This window comes from Mus caroli, chromosome 14 (genome assembly GCF_900094665.2).
Source record: "Mus caroli chromosome 14, CAROLI_EIJ_v1.1, whole genome shotgun sequence".
NCBI classification, from domain to species: domain Eukaryota; kingdom Metazoa; phylum Chordata; class Mammalia; order Rodentia; family Muridae; genus Mus; species Mus caroli.
Window position 1 is genome coordinate 94,605,684 of NC_034583.1, and position 7,145 is coordinate 94,612,828.

The following is a 7,145-nucleotide window of genomic DNA, read 5'->3' on the forward strand; positions in this document are numbered from 1 at the left end:
GGGTAGGGAGGTGGGAGTGGGTGGCTGGATGGGGGAACACCCTCATAGAAGCAGGGGGAGGGGGGACAGGATGGGGGGGTTTCCAGAGGGGAAACCGAGAAAGGAGATAACATTTAAAATGTAAATAAATAAAGTATCCAATAAAAAATAATTTAAAAATGCCAATAGAATGTGTTTGTGTGTGTGTGGTTGTATTCAACAAATGACAGAAATAAACTGTCAAACACACCAACTGTTTGACAGATTTCACTATGCGTGAAGGAAGAGTTCCGGGGGTTATGAGTCCATGTAGTAAACGTATGCTATCAGATGCCACTTTTTTTCTGTACTTTTGAAAATCCCAACTCTGTTCCTTTAAGCAACACATGCACTAAAGTTGGAACAACACCGGGAAGATCAGTGTGTCCCCTGCACAAGGATGGCATGCAAATTAATGGATGGTTCTGTAGATCCATATGCAGAGTCAATAAATAAGTTAATAAAAAAAGAAAGAAAAAAGCTTTTTAAGAAATAAATGGAATGCTGATTAACTGTATCATATAGGGCATGCTCAATATGAGTACTCCTGGTCAAATCATTGATACTACTAAATATTGGATGGCATTGACAACTCTAAATGTATTAATTAGGGGAATGAAAGACCAGACTGATAGAAAAAAAATAGAATTAAGATTGGTTTAACCATCTTACATCTATGCATGGAAATAAGTATAATTTAAAAAATGGAAATGACAATAATAAGCAATGACTATCAAATCTGACTGTTTAAAATTTATTAAGAAGACCTTTAAAACCACCTACAAGTATCTGAGCCCTAAAGTCTTCTAAAAGACTTCAAATCTTTCCAGGTGTGTGTGGGGGTCTTTGATGGCACTTAGAATAATTTCCCCAGACGATTTGAATTGCTATTTGAATTACTAATAAGTGCACACAGTTGTAAGGTCATGAGTATGCGGACAGAGACAACTTTCCCTGTCATTCTCAAGTCAAATGGCCCTGGGTAAGACAATAAAAGGCAGTCCCCAACGGGACTGACTGAGCACTGGCATTATCTGGTACTCACACCAGGGCCCTACCTGCTTTATCTTGTGGTCATAGGGCAGATGGGGGGCAGAGCTATAGTCAAGCATTGCAACAAGATTCTAATGTGCAGCAGAATTCTGAACTCATGTTCTAATATGAACCATCTCTTCTATAACACAGCTGCAGTACTTAGCCGGATTTTATTGTGCTTTTATTTTGTTAATACTTTACTGGTATTAACAAATACTGTGTGTGTGTGTGTGTGTGTGTGTACTGACGAAGCTCCTTTCATAAAAGCTGCATTCATTGTTTTTCATGTTTTCTGAAACTCTTCAACTCCAGAAAAATTGAATCTATAAAAGAAAACTTTAAAATCAAGTTTTTTTTTTTTTTTTTTTTTTTGTCAAGCTGACAAAAGAAAAGATCAGATCCCCTCTATATTTTTAAGAAGTCCAGACTCATGAAGGTCTTTCTGATGAAACATCATCGTAAGATGAATAGGCCTAAGTCCCGGAAATGGGGCAGTCAGAGTTTTGGAATTAATCTTACTCCCTTTGAAGAACTTTCGAAAGCATTGTCTTGAGATCCTATAGACATGAAGGCTGAGGGTCTCAAATGGGTTGGTGTTGTCTCATTTTTGTTCAGGAGCTTATTGAAATGAGATACTTGTGTGTGTGTGTGTGTGTGTGTGTGTGTAACTGTCGATTTTTTAAAAGGTAAGCCTTCCTACTGATAAATGATTTGTTTGTCTGTTAAGTGTGATTTTTTTAAATGGTAAATTAAAGGTCATTAAAAGCAAAGATGACAATCACTTTGTCATAAGCACCCAATTTGAATATGTAAATAAAAGCCTGTTCCAATTCTCGTGGGTCTGACTTTGGGGCTATAGTGAAACACCACTAATGTAAACAGATATACTCTTAGTCATGGGCCGTTATCAATTATGAGCCAGACTGTCACTACAACCTAATACATAAGTTCTTGTGCTTTTGGTCCCATCATCTATCTGGGCAGGACCACACTGTCACTCCTGAGAGCACACATAAGCTTTTAGTCTGATTGAGTTTACCTTCTACTTTGAAGTGCAAACCCAGCCAGCCTTCAACTCTTTCATCAAGCTGAGCTGCATCCTCGGATGCTCTTATCCAGCTGTGTGCCCCCACACTTGATGAACACTTTCCTTTTGTATCTAGGAAGGCCTCTAGGGTCTCTGGAGCCCTTACTCTACTCTGCCACCATGCCACTTTTATGATGCTGTGATAGACACAATGACAAAACCGCTTAGTAGTATATTATCATAATGGCATTCATATTTCAACACAGGAATTTTGTGGGACTCACTCAAGCATTTAGTTCACAGCAGACATGATATTTTTACATGCAAGTGAGTAATGAGAAAATTAAGGCCAGAGATAGAATGAATAATTTGGGCCAGGGTACATAGCTGCTAAGTGATAGAACTGAAGTTTATATATCTGGATTTGAGGACAAAGCTCAGGCATTTCCTAGAGTATATTTTAGGCTGACAATGTTTCCTAACAGAGGACCATGATCAGTTCTTTTGTATGTCATTTGTATTATACTGCTCTGATAAAGTCATTCCAATTGTGGTCATTTTAACCATTTATTTAATTTATTTTAATCTTTTATTTCAACGCTCTAGTTTTCTAAACACAGTAAATAGAATTTCCAAAATAGTTTTAGGGATCAAGAATGGTTTTTGTGTTGCCATAATATTTTAAAAGATCTATTTTTATTTTTTTTATGTGTATGAGTGTTTTCCCTGAATGTTTATGTGTGCACCACACATGTGCCCAGTGCCTGTGGTGGCCAGAAGGGGGAGCGAGAGACCCTGGAACTATAGTTACAGAAGGCTGTAAGCTGCCATATAGATGCTGAGAACTTAGCCTGGGTCCTCTACAAGAGAAGCAAGTGTTCTTAACTGAGCTATTAGTCCACTGTTCTGTCATACATATTTAAGTCTTATATATTGGCATCTGTTTCAAGGACAGGCTCTACTCCATTTCCCTTTATAAATTGGCAGCTGTATCAAGAGGAGGTATGTCTCCACTTCCCTTCACAGAGCTTGATAAACATTTTGCAGCAAATATATGTCCATTATCTTAAAAGCAATCTGCTGTCAGTAAGTATAAGGCTACTTCTCAAATCCAATAAAATATAATTGGTGTTGCTACTAATGTTCTACGAGCATATAGTAGTATCTGAATGATAAGGGGAGTCACCACCTTCAAAGATTTTGTAATTTAGTGTTAACAAGAACATATTAAAGTCAGTTGAAGTGGTGGACACCTGTAATCCCAGCACTCAGGAGGCTGAAGCAGAAGAATTGAAAGTATGGACTACATAGTGAATTTCAGGCCTGTGTGAGTTCCTTGGCAAGATTTTATCTCAACAAATAAGACAAAACAACATATTAAAAATTACAATGATAATTTTCTTTAAATACATTGAATTAACATAGTTGGGTATACAATAGGGATAGGTTCTTTGATCTTCATTTCTCTAGTGGGAAGCACAAGCCACAAAGAAAAGAGATGGCTGCTTCAGTTTCCTGGTGGGTCAGCATCAGAATCCCCGATGTGGAGGCTGACTACTCCATGCAAAGCTCTACAGTTGGCTTCCCTCGTGTGCCTAGCAACATCTCTGTCATCCATCATGAGTGAGACCTTGGTAAGAATTGTGAAATCTTAGTTCCCATGAGTGTTTATTGAAGATTGAATACTCTGAGAGAATTTTCACAGGTTTGATACCTAGAAAACTAGAACACAGAAAATTCAGTACTCTAAAATCCTGCATATCCAATTAGGTGTTTAGGCTTTCTTTTCTTTATTATGGTCCTGTACAATGCATATGCTCTCTGGGCGTGGTGGCACACACCTTTAATCCCAGCACTTGGGAGGCGGAGGCAGGTGGATTTCTGAGTTCAAGGCCAGCCTGGTCTACAGAGTGAGTTCCAGGGCAGCCAAGGCTACACAGAGAAACCGTGTCTTGAAAAACCAAAAGAAATAAGAAAGAAAGAAAGAAAGAAAGAAAGAAAGAAAGAAAGAGAAAGAAAAAGAAAGAAAGAAAGGAAGGAAGGAAGGAAGGAAGGAAGGAAGAAAGAAAGAAAGAAAGAAAGAAAGAAAGAAAGAAAGAAGGAAAGAAAGAAAGAAAGAAAGAAAGAAAGAAAGAAAAAGAAAGAAAGAAAGAAAAAGAAAGAAAGGAAGGAAGGAAGAAAGAAAGAAGGAAAGAAAGCATGCATATGCTCTGTGGCTTGTGTTTCAATGGGCACCAGGAAGCACGCCAGCAAACATTTACTAATACAGTGAGAAACTCCTTGGCAAGATCTCTTATCTCAAAGAACTTCTACTCAAGAGGAGGTCAGGAAGAGGAGATAAAAATCCTTAAGTAAAGATGTGCTGTAAAGAAAAAAAAGTTGACCAGTGAGATAAAGGATGAATTGTGAAATATGAGAAAGTTCCAGGAGGTTCTCATTTAAAGACAATTTGTGTCAGCTGAAGGGAGAAAGAACCAACCCCGTGATGCTCCTGGCAGACTCTTCTAGGCCTTCAAGGTAGCAAGTGTAAAACCTCTTGTAAAAGAGTGAAGTTGGTGTATAACAAAAAAGGGCATTCTGGCTGGACCAGCATAAGTGAGGGGGGAGGAGGAGGGGAAGGAAAAAGGGGTGCATGTGTGAGGGTTTTATGAGGACTTTAGTTCTTTCAGTGAAATAAAGAATAAGGTTTTGCTTTGAGGGTATATGTGCTGAGAATTTATAGGTGGATCAAAGGCAGTAAGAATATAACGTGTATCATGTAGGAGATGGCTGAAATAGCTCAGGAGGGAGGCAGAAGTGGCTTAGTGTGGCAAGCAGCTATGCTGAGGCTCTGTAGGATTTGGGCTGCATTGCAATAATTTCTGGATGTAACAGAAGCAAGTGTGAAGGAGGATGCCAGGGTCGCTGGCCTGGAGAATCAGTTTGACGCTGCCCTTGCTGACATCCGCTAAGCCTGGGGATGCTTAGAGGAGAGCACTTTGGAGGAACATGAGGGTTCAGATCTTGGCGTGTGAAGGGAAGGAGTCCAAGCAGAGCTACGGAATCATTCACAGTTGTGGAGAGATCTTCCCTAGTGGCCTACATTCAAGCACAGAGCAAGGATTCAAAGTGAGGAGACTCGGGAAGCTCTTCAGGACAAGCCAGGTCCTGGGAGTGAATGTGGGAGATAAGAGTCTTCCAGACCTCACCCTCCAGCATGTGCCCAGGATGGGGCTTGGAGTCTCTGGCTTGTGAACTCCTTCCTACTTTCCCCAACACCGAATCATCATTGCTTTCTTAACTAGTCTCTGGCTTCTTTGGTTGACAACAGTATCCATCGATCCCCGAGACTCTGCATCATTAACACCAGGATAATGAGACGATGTTAAGTCATTGTGAACCATCCATGGACTTTGAAGAATCCCCTAAACTGAACAAGAGAAATGCATAAGAAGGTTCAGTAGAGCAGAGGACCACTTTTACTGTGCTGTTTGTGTGATGTTCTCACAGTAGTGGAACCTAGGAGTGAAAGGAATTATGCCGCTCCATGCTTTTTGTAGCTTTGACGTTGGTTTCTTTCCTCTTTCAATGATAGAATCCCCAAGTTCAAGTTTTTCTTAGGCTTGGAAAATGATAGTTGTACACAAATTAAAGAGATGACTCTTGCTGGCTGCTAAAATTTGTTCTTTTGGGGACCTGTGAAATGTGAGTTTCACTCTTAAATGATAGTGTAAGGACAGATGCAAAGTAAAACTAAGAGGTTCAAATTTCCATTTTGGAAACCATGAAGTGAATTTCTTTTGTTTCCTTCAAGCACTTGTTTTAGAAAACCTTATTTTATGCAATATTTCTCTCTCTCTCTCTCTCTCTCTCTCTCTCTCTATATATATATATATATATATATATATATATATATATATATATATATATATATATATATATATATATATATTAAAGAAATGGTGAACTCTCACTCTTCCATATAACTGGATAGCTAGTGGATACTAGTCAGAGAAATAAAGGCTTCTCCTGTCCCTTCTCTCCAGCCTGCATGCTCCAGGAGGAACTGGAGGTCTTTCCCTGGGTGCTTACACTTCAAACACATGGCTCCTGTTTCTCTGCAAAGTCATTGCTGGGTTATAAAAAAGATGAAGTCTTGATCTAGTCTTTAAACATATATGTTACATACATACATATATGTATGTATATATATATGTAAGCACCCAGGGAAAGACCTCCAGTTCCTCCTGGAGCATGCAGGCTGGAGAGAAGGGACAGGAGAAGCCTTTATTTCTCTGAATAGTATCCACTAGCTATCCAGTTATATGGAAGAGTGAGAGTTCACCATTTCTTTAAAAACAATTACATATTGCCCGTGATATTCATAGAGTTCTCTTCCACCTTTGTGAATGGATGCTTCGATTGGGAGAAGATTTTATTTGTAATTAATGTTCTCCAGCATTGCTTTCAGATAATGCAAATTTTAAACGAGTGTCCTCTAACTGATGTTGGTCCTCTATAAGCCTCTCTCAAACATTCAAGACTGTTGTCGTTGTTTTTGGACATGAAGCACCCTCTGCCACCTCCCAAAGGATCAAGTGTGAGAGATTTCTGTCCAGTGCAGTAATGTCCAGAGAGGAGGATTTGGAAAGGGATGGGATTATGGGGGTCTCTGACCTTATTAATGAGTGATTCCCTTGATAGACTCTTTATATGATGGCATTAGGAGCTAGAGTAACGTAGAAGGTGGGTCTTTGGTGCAGAGAATATGCTACTGAGGATGTATCTGAGAAAGAGAGCCTGACCCGGGCTTTCCCTGTTACTTCTTTCTGCTCTCTGTCTGCCAAGAGCTGGGCCATTTATTGTACCACATGTTGACACAATGATACTCTGCTTGACTTTGGGGCACAAAATAACAGACTTGGATTGAAATATTTGAAATCTTTCCTTTCTTAAGTTGATTTCTCAAGTATTCCTCACAACAGTAAACAACATGAAGGCTGAGTCAATTTTAGTTTTTTTTTTTTTTTTTTTTTTTTTGTTTTTTTTTTTGTTGCATCTTCTAACCAGTGAACTTTTTTCTTTT

General features: G+C 39.1%; 1 non-coding gene across 1 annotated transcript; it reads left to right on the forward strand.

Moving 5' to 3' along the window:
• Positions 1-346: 346 nt before the first annotated feature.
• Positions 347-453, forward strand: LOC115029266. Its single transcript, XR_003834843.1, has one exon. It is a non-coding gene; the product is annotated as a U6 spliceosomal RNA (small nuclear RNA).
• The last annotated feature ends 6,692 nt before the right edge of the window (positions 454-7,145 follow it).